Raw genomic sequence first — 13,885 nt, 5'->3', positions numbered from 1 at the left:
TAGAGTGTGAAACTTTATGCCTGTCTGAATCCGACAAATGCCGTCTCTCCCCACTTCAGGCAAAATTCAAGGCACTACTCTTCATGCAACACTTCATCATGGCAGAAACTCCCACTACTGAACAGTTCTAGAAATGAAACTCCTCTCCACCCCTACTTCTGCTTTGCTCATCCAGTAGTTCTCTCAATCCTACACTTATTTTCTTTGATCCCTCAAATTGCTGCCAGCGCTTTAAATTGTCCCTTTTGTATCCCCTCCAACTGCTGTTCAGTGCTCCATTCCTTTATAGTCATACTGGCACTGCTTAATACTGCATCCAAACTTTCAAGATTTTCCAGCCATCATTTTGTTGCTGAAAAAGTTAGTTCCATTCAAGGCTAACTAAAACAGAACGCTATCACAAACGAATGCCTTCTTCACACAAACTGCAGTAGACCATCTTTAACTAAGGAATTAATCTGACATGACACTGGATAGATTGAAAATATTTGTTTCGTAGCATGTGTGGCTGTAGATTCATGTGCTGAGCATACCCGGCCATCTAATGTTAGACTCAGACATTGGCAGTTCTTTTTCTTCGAAGAAGTCTTTTGAATCAAGAGATCTCAGTGACTTCTCTTCTAGGTGTTGATGCACATGGTCACCAAATCAATTGTTTTTCTCCACCATCAGGTTTAAACATGATCCAGTGAGCTCCCAGTCTTGACAAGCTCGACGGTTCACATCATGTCTTCAGGCTTGCAAACTTCTACCCCGTTTCGAGTACAATCTTCATCACATCACTGTCTACCATTACGTCTGTAGCAACAGTCAATTGCGTTTAACAGCGAGCGTCCGGGCCCCCAGTACTCTGGCCCTTCTGACCACCGCCTACTCCGGCCTCCCTAAGAAGGATGACAAACTTCATGAGGTGATGTAACAAACGCCTTTTAGGAGATACACCAGTTCCATTCTAAATATCCTTGAACAAATCTTCACACAGTTTGCAACTTGTGCCTCTCGCCGTACTACAACGAAGGCCAATGCGATTGCTGTTTAGCTTTCCTAAGTAAAATGACTCTCCGTCAGCTCAGAGAATATCGTTGGGCTCACACCAGGATGGTATATTTCCACTTCAAAGACACTGAACATCTTTTGAGAAGCTGACCCCCTGGTTGCCCAAAAAGAACGGGAGGGGGATGTTGGTGAGTCACCAGAGGTACTGGCTCGACAGCCCAATCTAGAATACATCCAAATTGACACCTCGGACTCAGACAATGAGCTCATCCAGGAGGAAGATGATGAGTCCCTTGAGGACACTGCATCCACCTCAGTGAGCCCCAAGCAATGCGTCAGAACAGGAGCACGCATGAGTAGTGTCCCCGCCACTTCATCAATGACTTCTCATAAGCATTTGCGTGTCAAAGCCAAGCAGCAACACAAAGTGCTGCCACATTTTGATGCTGCACTGCCCTCCGGCACTGGTCGACACTGGCCTTGACTGCGAACTACCTGTCAGCGCCCAATCACAAGTTGAGCTGAAACCGTCGACTTCTTGATGTCAGCACCACCTGACGTCCAAACCAGCCTCAGAACTGAAGACACCCTCAGTGCTGTCTCCATTGGCAAAACCATCTTCGGCATTGAGGTCTCATACTCTTGACATCAAAGAATGACCCATCTTCGAAAGGCTCCAAGAAGAGCTGGATGTAAGACAACACAACATTTTCATCCATCCATGTACATGGAACATTGAGACCTCAGAGAAAAAGTGACCCCAGAAGTCTACACCACCTGGATGCTCCACTACAGGATTTTCATGGCCCTCGAAAAAGGCCCAGAGACAATCCTCCTCATCCTCTTCCTCCTCCTCCTCCTCATACCACTTTTCCTCCATCTCCTTCTTGTCCACGTCCTCTTCCTCCTCCCTCATCATCTCCGCCTCTTGCATCTTCATCTCAGCCTCCTCTTCTCTCTCCCATGCACTCGCCATATAGGTCTCCACAGTCCTATTCAGACATCGGCAGTCCAAGTCCTAATTTGCTGGTGGAAGATCTTGCACCTGTGCACGAGGGAGTGTCTGGTGACCCTTGGAAGGACTATGGTTTGTTCCCTCCCACAGACCCAGACGTGGAACACATCCCAGTCAGGGCCACACCATCTGATGACATGACAGCATACCGTAGTGCGAGAGCTGTTAGCTTTGTCACTGTGTTTTAGCCATGTTTTCAGTGCTTAATTAATTTCAGTCAGTGGTTGTAGGTAGAGTGCACTGGCATTCATTTTTGGGCAACAGTTATTATTTTTTCTCAGCAGACTTTGACGGAGAATAAGAGAGAAAAACACAAAAAGGGGAAAGAAGGAGGAGAAAGATAAAAAAAACTGTGACAAAGGGAGTAAGCAGTGACTAAAAAGAAAGTGGAGGAGTGAGTTTTAGGAGCCGAGAGTGTCTGGTGCTGGATTAACCGTGCATGAGGGGGAATCAAGACTGCGCAGCCTTGGTATTCAGCACCACCATATAGCTGATGCATTTGACCATGTTGCCAAAATGGCATGGGCTGCTGCTGCTTTCTAAACACTAGACGGCAAGGACTCTGTGGGCATAAATACTCTGGTGACCCATCCCCCAGACTAAATTAATTCTTCCAAAAAGTGACCCTCCACTCCTTCCCCGCATGGACTCTTTTCAGTGTAGAGCGACTAAAGGTTAAAGTTGAATCACCACAGCACTAACCCATTAGTCTTGCAATCTTTTGCGTTTGTTCCTGGGTATTGTTGTCGTCTGAATGTGTATGGGCTTCCCCTTGTGCATGTTTATGCAGTGGGTCTCTGGGATCGGTGTGTATTGATCTCTTTATGTCTGTTACGTGTGCATCGGCACCTTTATACAAACTGCAGATCTGCAGTAATAAACATGTGGTGTTTGAAGAATTGCTCATAGGAGAGCCCATTTTCTCACTGACGTTTTGTCTCCCAGGCTGCAGGAAAGTTACAGGGCTGCCACCTGCTAATCAAATGCGTTGTGGTTTTCGGTGAGCGCGCCTGTCACATTAAAAGCACTGTATTAACATGAGCTGAGTGTTCTCCATCTCTCGGGGGATGTTTTAGTGCACTGCCAGGCAGCTTTTCATTCTCCGTTTGCATTTTGCATGAGCTCTCTCAGTTGTACTGCTCCTGCCTGCTGTGAAAGGAGCAGAGCACTGGGCTGCAGGGCCAGCACTGGGGTTATGTGTATGTAGTCTCGGTGCCTGGGGCATCGGGCTATGTAACCTTGAACAAAGACTAATGCAGAGAGGAGAGAGGCCTGTGTTGAGTTTATTTACAAACTGCGTTTATGGATAAATATTGGGAATGTATGGTATGTTGAACATGGTCCCCTTTAGGCTAAATTCCTTGCATATTATATGTAGACTTTTAGGCTCTTTGAAGTATACAGTTGAAGTTGTTAGAGTATTTAATTGTATAATCCCATTTGCACTGACTTAGTTAGCATTGTATTTTAAAGTATTTGTGCAATTGGTTTTATATTTGCGCACCATCAGCTAGATTCATCATTATCCAGTTTTGCGAGTCCTTAATAGCGATTCATAAGGAATCGCTATTAAGGACTTGCAAAACGGGATTCATGTAGGAATTGCAAAAAATATTGCGATTCCTACATCTTCCTTATTTGCGATTAGCAAATTGCTAATCGCAAATAAGGAATAACTCCCCATTCATTCCTATGGGCCAAAGGCCCATAGGAATGAATGGGGAGTTATTCCTTATTTGCGATTAGCAATATGCTAATCGCAAATAAGGATACGATTTCAAGGGTGCCAGGGGTGTCCAAAGGACACCCTGTAGCACCCCTGAAAAGCAATTGTAGCCAGATGTTGCGCACACACATGTCCAAAGGACGTGTGTGTGTGTGTAACATACCACTCAGAAAAATGCACTAAAGTGCATTTTTCTGAGTTTTCGCTATTTACCACGAAGTCTGACTTCGTGGTAAATAGCGGCCAGAAATTGCGAATTCGCAAATTGCAAATGGTTGATGAATTGCATTTAAGGAATCTCAAATAGAGATTCCTTAAATGCAATTCCTCGCAAATATGCGATTTCGCAATTAGCGATTTTTGCATTTGGGATGATGAATCCCAGATGCAAAAATTGCACCCTTTGAGAATCTGGCCCTTTGCGAGCCGTTTTGTGCTTGATGAATCTGTCTGTTACACTTTATACAGCTTGTATTTTTCTTGTATGTGGAGTGTCTAATGCTGCTATGAATTTTGTACTTTGTATGTATTTCTTCTTATTAAGCTCTGGACGATTTGGTATATTGGAGTTTTTCTTGTACATTTTTATGTGGAACTCTTTGGAGTTCCAAATCCTAATAAAAATAGAAATTGCAATTGTGAATTTATGATACGACACAAAATGAAGATACATGTTTACTCTTGGGACCATACCTTCCAGGATGTAAACACTCACCAGAAAACACAGTACTGGTGATATCATAAGCATAATGCCCATGGAGCGAGCATTGGTAAAGCGCTTGGTAAGCGAGAACCCCACTTCCTCAACGATGCTCTGTTTGCATCTGCCAGATTGTTGACGCCGCCTGACACCTCTAGTAACCCATAATTTTCATTCCACTTACCTGCAGCAGCACTGAGACCTTCAAATGCCAGACCTCAGGTCTGACCAGTGCACGTGGTCTGGGCCTGTATAGGACCTTGTCATATTGGCACACTGCAGAGGGCAAACCAGACTACTCGTTCCTGAGCCATCCTGTGAATCCGACAGCTTGGTGGAGCAGAAATTGGAAAAACAAGTGCAACTTGGCAGTCCTCCATAACAGCGTACTAAAAGACTAGTGATTCCATCCGCACATCTCAGCAATCTTGCCATAACACACCAGCTAAATGTATGAGTGGTACACATTGCTGCAAAAGTAATGCCACTGACCCACCCTGCCGGAATTTCACCAGTCCCACTTCAGCAGCTCTGCAGTCAGACACTGCACAACCTGAAATGCTAACTCAAACGACCAATCTTACCTTTCATTTGCCGTTTTCTGTAGAAGTCATAGGATCTCGAACAGAAATCAATCACTCACAAAGGATTATTAATTCTGGAAAGCTAATTTACTTCTTTGCATGCCAGGATCTTAAAGCGAAGGTGAGCATGAAACCAAACCTGCAACAGTTTCCTGAATCCTATCCTGTCAGCACATCATGACCGATCAAATGTGCATTGTGTACGGATATTTTACATCCCTGGCTGCGCCTTGTATTTCCTGAGGCAAAGTAGCATTCAGAGCTGCCTCGAGTAACTAACAGGAATGTTGTGTGTAAGATTAAAATAAAGAGAACATTCGTTCCCTGCTACACGGCCCGGAGCAGATGGCTCATCTGCAGGTAACATGCCAGAGCATGCACCCTCCCTCCCTCCTTTCTATGTTAGCGCGTTGACGTCAACGGTCCACGCGCACCTGAGCTGCGGCGTTTCAGCACTGAAATGGACCCCTCGCTTCGGTGTAACCCAGCAGTCTGCTCATTGGATTAGCCCCGTTTGCGTAAAACCGACGCAGCGAAAATCAAGGTTATGAAAACTCGGGTCAGATGTAGTAAGCGGTTAAGAAAATTCCTTCTAGGAATGAATGAGTGAATATATTTATTGTACGATTAATTACAATTATTACAAAATTCCAACCCCGTACCTACATTAGGAATGGAAAACTTTTTTGGAAACGATCGGCGTGTTTAAGAAAGCGAACAGTTAAAAGTGTGTTTATTCAATTTAATCAGGCTATGATTGCATCTCAACAACATCTTATGTTCAGTTTTATGAGATCGGCCAGAGACAGGTTCCTAAAGCGATCAGGGCCTCACACGTGTAGATTATATATGTAAGCGATTCATTTGCCATGCCATAAAAGCCGCAGTCTCATTGTAACGTCTACCATAGCAATGGCCTCGTAGTGAAATGAAGCAGAATGTAGTATCTTCAATAATGAATTCACAAGTAAGTTGAAGAAATATCTTTAATCCGTAAAGAACACGTCTGGAGGGAACAGCTGTCACTGTCTGCAGTCGCAGCTGCATTCCATTCCAACTCAGGCATAGAACATGGAAGGGCATGTATTTGGAAGGTTACAACAATACATTCAAAGGAAAATAATAATGAATTAAAGATACACTTACCACATACTACACCGAACTGAAGGCAGTGACCTTCTTTTTGCTTTAGACGTAGCAGTAAGTCCACACATTTCTGTGTTTTCTGGAATTCGTAGGAGGGTTGGATCATACGGATGTAGCTCCCCGCATTAATGTTTAGCTTTTCATCTTAATAAGATAGCAGCTTTGCTTGTGTTTTGATTTTTTTCTCTTTCCAATTTTCCTGCCTGGGAGTTTGGAAGCCCTTTGTTCCATATGTCCTCAAAGTGCAAGCAGTTCAAAGTTTCACGCAGATACATTCTCCAAGGGGCAATTTCGTTGGTTATGGATAGCTACAATATTGTTTTTAAGGGTTTATCTGTGCATTTCTAATCTTCGAACAGTAGGACACAAATGCGGATTGTAGCGCAAGTGATTGATTTGTTAAATTAAATTCCAGTCGCGCCTTTGATGTACTGTAGGGCAGATGGAAGAGGAGTCTGTATGTTCGGCATGTGTTGACTCCAACCATTTAAAGAGCTTCCCAACAAAAGACAACCAGTCTGTTGGTAACCGTGGGCATTATTTTGCTAGTGACGACTCGCAACATTGCTCCTGTGTTCGGTCCTGTCATCGTATTAAATAGCTGGAAGAAGGGTTGTAGAGGGCCAGCGGAGCCTTCTTTAGTGCTGGTTGGTGGGTCCCATAACCGCTTCGCCTCCAAACCAGACACCCCTTTTTTTGTAGCTATCAACTCTATCCAGGTTCGCTCCCTCCAGTCTCAAGAGACCTTTTTTGATTACCGTGCGGCCAGATATCACTATCTTACTTTTATTTTTGTTTGTCCTCTGGTTGTTTTCCCTCAGGTTGTTTTCTCTGCTATACTCCCCTCTGGGAGTTAACATCTTGCGTGTAATCTGCCATGATGAGGGGAATGCACCATCGGATGTTGGAAGTTAATTGGATTTCATAACCTGTAGCTGGAGCTGTAGGACCCTCCGCTGTGGTTTCCAGCTCAGTCTCCCACCCGTATCCCAATAAGTGAGACCACACCAGTATGGAAGAGCAAAGGCTTCAATTTATTGGCTGCTTCAACTTGCAAGCACTTATTAATTCACGTTGTGCTCTACATTCAAAGTTTACCCCAGTAAACGTTCCTATATAGCGGTCTCATACCCTTTTTTATCGAGTGCTTCCAGTGTCCTTTACCTACACCCATTCCTCATACAGACTGTTGTTACCCATCGGCTTTCAGTCAATTAGCACTCCCTGTGTCGGTACACTTCAGGTACCCGTGCTTTTTTCAAATTAAATAAATCAAGCTTCAGAGTTGGCTGTGCACTTCGGACAGCTGTGCTTTGTTCTTTCTTCCGGGTGGGTGCCCGCTTCCGATACACTTCTTCTGTACATTTACTTCTGGGAGCTGCCCACTTCTAGAATTGTTTAGCTGCATTGCTCCTACAGGTCAACATCCTCTACCAGATTGCTGACTTTCCAGTGCTTTTAGGTTCTGCCTGCGGTCGAAGCTTTGTGACCTGTGATATGAGCGAGGTTATTAACTGCTGCACCTTCCTGCTGGTCTTGGGGCACACAATCTGACCACAATGAATCTCCTTGTAAATTGCGGTTGCCATGATTAAAACAGATTATTAATCTGTTATATTCTTTTTTTGTATTCTTGTAAATTGTAATTTAATTTCTTCTCAACAGGGTGGGAGGCACATGTGCTGCCATTGTCATTGGCACACCGAGTTCCTGTAGAGCAGTGGTTCCCAAACTTTTGACTCCTGAGGACCCCCACTGAATCACCCCTGGAAGCCGGGGACCCCCAAGCAATTTGTACAATTTCAATTAAAAAAAATTAAAACAGTAATTCGCAAAAAATACACAAACAAGTACACACCAAACAAATACTTGCATTACTAAAGCTTTTATTATTTACAGTGTGTGTTAATTTGGTATTGCGAAGATCTGACCGTCGCCACATTGGTTTTGCACTCTCTTCAGTGCTCTTTGGGCAAGATAATCCGCAAGTTCATGCATATAAACTGACTGCAAATGTATTTGTTTTAAAAAAATAAGTGGCACTCGGGGACACCACCACATCACTCGGGGACACCACCACATCACTCGGGGACACCACCACATCACTCAGGGGCACCACCACATCACTCAGGAACACCACCACATCACTCAGGGACACCACCACATCACTCAGGGACACCACCACATCACTCGGGGGACACCACCACATCACTCTGGGACACCACCACATCACTCTGGGACACCACCACATCACTCGGGGACACCACCACACCACTCGGGAACACCACCACATCACTCAGGGACACCACCACTGCCACATCACTCAGGGACACCACCACACCACTCTGGGACACCACCACATCACTGGTGGACATCACCACACCACTAGGGGACACCACCACATCACTCGGGGACACCACCACATCACTCGGGGACACCACCACATCATTTGGGGTCACCACCACATCAAGTCAAGTCAAGTCGGAATTTATATAGCGCACTACATACCCAGAGGGTCTCAAGGCGCTTGAGGAAGGGGGTAGGTTTATTTATCGAATATCCAGGTTTTAAGCTGTTTTCTGAAGGCTAGGTGGTTTTGAGTAAGGCGTAGGTGGGTGGGAAGGGAGTTCCAGGTCTTGGCCGCTAAATAGGAGAAGGATCTTCCCCCCATGGTGGCTTTGTGGATGCGCGGCACAGCGGCGAGGGCTTGGTTGGACGAACGCAGCTGGCGGGTGGGGGTGTAAAAGGAAAGGCGCGTGTTGAGGCAATCAGGTCCAAGTTCGTATAGGGCTTTGTGTGCGTGGGTAAGTAGACGGAACGTTATCCTCTTGTTGATGGAGAGCCAGTGGAGGTCTTTCAGGTGAGCGGAAATGTGGTCTGTGCGGGGGATGTCTAGTATGAGTGTGGCTGAAGCATTTTGGATGCGTTGGAGTTTTTTCTGCAGTTTTGCGGTGTTACCGGCGTAAAGGGGGTTTCCGTAGTCCAGACGGCTTGTAACCAGTGCGTGGGTGACCGTTTTTCTTGTTTCGGTGGGGATCCAGCTAAATGTTTTTTGGAGCATGCGTAGCATGTTGAAGCATGATGATGAGACGGCGTTGACTTGTTTGGTCATCGAGAGTGAGGAGTCCAGGATGATGCCTAGGTTCCGTGCGTGATCCGTTGGTATGGGGGCTTTTCCTAGTGCCGTTGGCCACCAAGAGTCGTCCCAGGCGGAAGGGGGTGCGCCTAAGATAAGGACTTCAGTTTTGTCCGAGTTTAGTTTCAGACGGCTGTGCTTCATCCACTCGGCTACTTCTTTCATCCCTTCATGTAGGTTGGTTTTGGCGGAGATTGGGTCTTTGGTGAGTGAGAGGATCAGCTGAGTGTCATCAGCGTAGGAGATGATGTTGAGGTTGTGTTGACGTGCGATGGTTGCGAGGGGGCTCATGTAGACGTTGAAGAGGGTGGGGCTGAGTGATGATCCTTGCGGGACGCCGCAGGTGACTTCGGTGGCCTCTGACTTAAAAGGGGGGAGGCGGACTCTCTGAGTTCTTCCAGCGAGGAACGAGATGATCCAGTCTAATGCTTTTCCTTGAATTCCGATGTCTCTGAGGCGTTGTATCAGGGTGCTATGGCAGACTGTGTCGAAGGCTGCAGAGCGGTCAAGGAGGATGAGGGCGACTGTTTCTCCGTTGTCCAGTAGTGTTCGAATGTCGTCTGTTGCTGCGATGAGGGCGGTCTCGGTGCTGTTTTTGGCTCGGAATCCAGACTGAGAGGAGTCGAGTGATTTGTTGGTTTCGAGGAAGGCGGCGAGCTGATTGTTGATGGCTTTCTCAATGACTTTGGCAGGGAATGGGAGGAGCGAGATGGGGCGGTAATTTTTGAGTTCGGTGGGGTCAGCTGTGGGCTTTTTCAGAAGGGCCCTGAGTTCGGCGTGTTTCCAGCTTTCTGGGAATGTGGCGTAGTTCAGGGAGCAGTTGATGACGTCTCGGAGATGGGGTGCGATAATGGAGTTTGCTTTGTTGAAGATGTGATGGGGGCATGCGTCTGTAGGGGATCCTGAGTGGATGGAGTTCATTAGGCGGATGGTGTCTTCTGTGGTGATTGGGTTCCAGTCGAAAAGGTTATTCGGAGGAGTTACAGGTTCGGAGGTAAGTGAGGTTGACTGGTTTACGGGTTGGTTGTCAAAGCTGTTATGAATGTCGGCGATTTTGTCATGGAAGAATGAGGCTAGGGAGTCGCAGAGGACTTGAGAGGGGGTGATGTCGTTTGAGCTGGCGGAGGGGTTGGAGAATTCTTTGATGATGTTGAAAAGTTCTTTGCTGTTGCGGGCGTTGTTGTCTAGTCGGTCTTTGAGTGATGATTTCTTGGCTGTCCGGATTAGTTGGTGATGTTTGCGGGTTGCGTTTTTGAAGTCGGCTTGGGTGATAGTGTTTGGGTCTTTTTTCCAAGTTTCCTCGAGGGAACGACAGAGCTTCTTGGATTTTTTAAGGTCATCGTTGAACCAGGGGGCGTTCTTGCTGCCTTGTTTGGTTTGATGTTTTTTCAAGGGAGCTAGTTTGTCGGCGGTTTGGGTTAACCATTGTGTGAAGTTGATGGCGGCTTGGTTAGGGTTCGTTGAGTAGGTTGGGGGTTTTTGAAGAAGCGATGTGGAGATCTGGTCGATGGTGATTTTGTTCCAATTTCTTCGCAGAGTTGGTTGAGGGAGGTTGTGGATCGTGGTCTTATTGTAAGTGAAGTGGATGCAACTGTGGTCCGTCCAGTGGAGGGGTGTGGTGTGCGTGAAGGAGATATGCTTGCTGGAAGTGAAGATAGGGTAGAGTGTGTGTCCTGCATAGTGTGTGGGGGTGTTAACAAGTTGTTTGAGTCCGAGATTGGCGAGGTTGTCCAGGAGGGTGGTAGTGTTACTGTCGTTGCTCTTTTCCAGGTGGAAATTGAGGGCTCCCAGTAGAATGTATTCTTCAGAGGAGAGGGCGTGTGGGGTGATGAAGTCAGTGATGTCTTCGCTGAATCTAGTGCGGGGTCCTGGTGGCCTGTAGAGGAGGGTGCCTCTAAGTGTGGTCTTGGGGTCGGTGTGGATCTGGAAGTGAAAGTGTTCGGCGATAGCTAGTTTGTCTTCTGAGCTGGTTGAGACGCGGATGGTGTTCTTGTGGACGATGGCGATGCCTCCTCCTGTTTGGAGGGTGCGGTCCTTACGGATGATCTTGTAGCCGTCCGGGATGGCTATGGTGATGTCTGGAGCTGAAGAGGCATTCATCCAAGTTTCTGTTAGGAAGGCGGTGTCCGGAGAAATGGTGTCGAGTAGATTCCAAAGGTTGATGGCGTGTTTGTGAACCGAGCGGGTGTTGAGAAGGATGCATTTGAGGTGGTTGGTATTGGATCTTTGTTTGATGTTTGAGGGTTTGGTGTGGGTCTTAATGCAGCTGAATTTGCAGGAGTGGCAGGTGAAGGGTCCGTGGGTGTGTCCTGGTGCTGCTTGGGCGCAGTTAGGGAATCGGCCGGGTTAAGTGCTAAGAGGGTGGAGGCGTTGTATGTAATGCGGGTGGGGTGGGTGGTACGGGAGCCAGGGGGTCTGGCGCTGGGCGCGGTCTTGGCGCGGACGGGCGTAGACGGGCTTACCTTTGGCGCACCTTCGGCGCGGCCGCAGCGCGTGGACGCTGCACGTTGGGACATCTGCCTTAAATGGATAGTGGAGGGGGCGGAGCGTGGGAGGGGCAGCTGGGAGGCGGTCGCGGGGAGGTAGAGGCGGGCCAGGAGAGATGACAACAACAACAAAATGGTGGCTAACAGAGTCAAAACGAAACCGGGGCACAGTCGAAGTAAAGGCAGAGCTATTTCCACACAATTACAGACCAATGGTGGGTCCGGCCAGAAGCGCTATGTAAACAAATGACAAGCAGCTCACAAGTAATTGCAGAAACGAGTTGCGTGCAGAAGCGCGATGTTATTTCAATATGTGCAGAATGCGAAACCAGTATTCAGGCAGCAAATTACAAAGGTAACAGTTCTGTGCAAGAGCGCTGTATGAAATCAATGCAAGCAGCGCTGTATGGAATCAATGCAAGCAGCTAACGATACCAGTACTCGTTCCAGGGCCAAGGGAGCGTGGGGAGCAACCGTGCAGGAGCGAGTCCAGGCGGTCACCACTCAGGGACACCACCACATCACTCAGGGACACCACCACACCACTCGGGGACACCACCACATCACTGGGGGACATCACCACACCACTCGGGGACACCACCACATCACTCGGGGACACCACCACATCACTCGGGGACACCACCACACCACTCGGGGACACCACCACATCACTGGGGGACATCACCACACCACTCGGGGACACCACCACATCACTCGGGGACACCACCACATCACTCGGGGACACCACCACATCACTCGGGACACCACCATATCACTCAGCCTAACCACATCATCATTCAGCACCACAACGGCACTGTCCTTTCTTGCTACCAACAAGCATTGTCATAGCCAATAGGACTCGCATTAGGAAAGTGTAAGCTATTGGCTTTGTGAATAACAATGCTATTAATTTATATATTTTCAAAGCCAACACATATTTAAACAAGCATTTACAATGCAACGGTTTCGCCTTTGCAAAAGTTAGACCTATTGGCATTGTAAATGGCAACCTTTTTATTTATGAGTTGATTTTGAAAACATAAATAAATGGCATTGTCATTTACAATGCCAATAGCTTAATCTCTCGCAAATGCCACACACACACACCGAGAGCCCCCCACACAGAGCTCCCCCACACACACACAGCCCCCCCACACACACCCACACAGAGCCCCCCAACACAGAGCCCTCCCCACACACCCACACAGAGCCCTCCCCACACACCCACACAGAGCCCCCCCACACAGAGCCCTCTCCACACACACCCACACAGAGCCCCCCCCACACACCCACACAGAGCCCACCCACACCATATACATTTCCGCTCTCAGACCTATCATATGAAAGAACAGAAGTGAAGGTTGGCAACTCTATTGTTTTTAGTAAACTTATACAAGACTCAGCACTGTACATGCTGTGCGCACTTCTCTAAAGTGGAAAAGACACTGGCTTGATGTCTGTAAATGTACCGTGTGTTTTTATGCAGGGGGCGGTCTCTGCCAAATGCTGGTTACTTTGAGGTGAGGGGGGCACAAGGTATCTAGTGTGCAGCCAGAGTTGAGACTGCTGGGCGGGCGGCCCTTGACATGAAAATGAAAGTAAATAAGAAACTCAGGTGATCTGTTTGAGGGACGGCCCCGCTAACGCAAAATGCTACAACGGGGTAGTGGGGGCTCCACACAATCGTGCCAGAGGCCTCAACACAGACTGTTCCAGCCCACACAACCACCCCATCCCCAGGGCTTCATGTTATCCGGTGGGTGCAGGCGGGGCCCACCGGCACTCTTCTTTTGGGACGGAACTCATTGATAGCCATTAGTCTTTGACCCAACGGCGGAAAGAAAGAGGGAGAGCAAGACCGACAACAGTGGCAAAGGGAGAACACACAGATGAAAAGGAACCCAGGCGTGTCCAACCTAGGTGCAGGAAAGCTATACTGGTGGATAAACAGACATGGTGTGACATACAGACTAGACGGCCTTGGCATTTGGCAACCCCGTCATTCTGCAACAACGCCAGCAACATTCTTAGAAACATGTAGGCGCTAGGACGTATTCTTCTCCATCATAAAGCACTGCCCACCTCTGACTGAAGCT

At 47.6% G+C, this 13,885-nt stretch overlaps 1 protein-coding gene across 1 annotated transcript in view; it reads left to right on the top strand.

The window, feature by feature from the left end:
- PCGF6 (polycomb group ring finger 6) overlaps nucleotides 1-13,885 on the top strand; it is a 287,484-nt gene that overhangs the window by 243,930 nt on the left and 29,669 nt on the right. The window lies entirely within an intron of this gene.

Source organism: Lissotriton helveticus, chromosome 5_1 (assembly GCF_964261635.1).
Source record: "Lissotriton helveticus chromosome 5_1, aLisHel1.1, whole genome shotgun sequence".
Lineage (NCBI taxonomy): Eukaryota > Metazoa > Chordata > Amphibia > Caudata > Salamandridae > Lissotriton > Lissotriton helveticus.
Note: the sequence above shows the minus strand (reverse complement) of the source record. Positions and strands in the feature narration are given on the sequence as shown.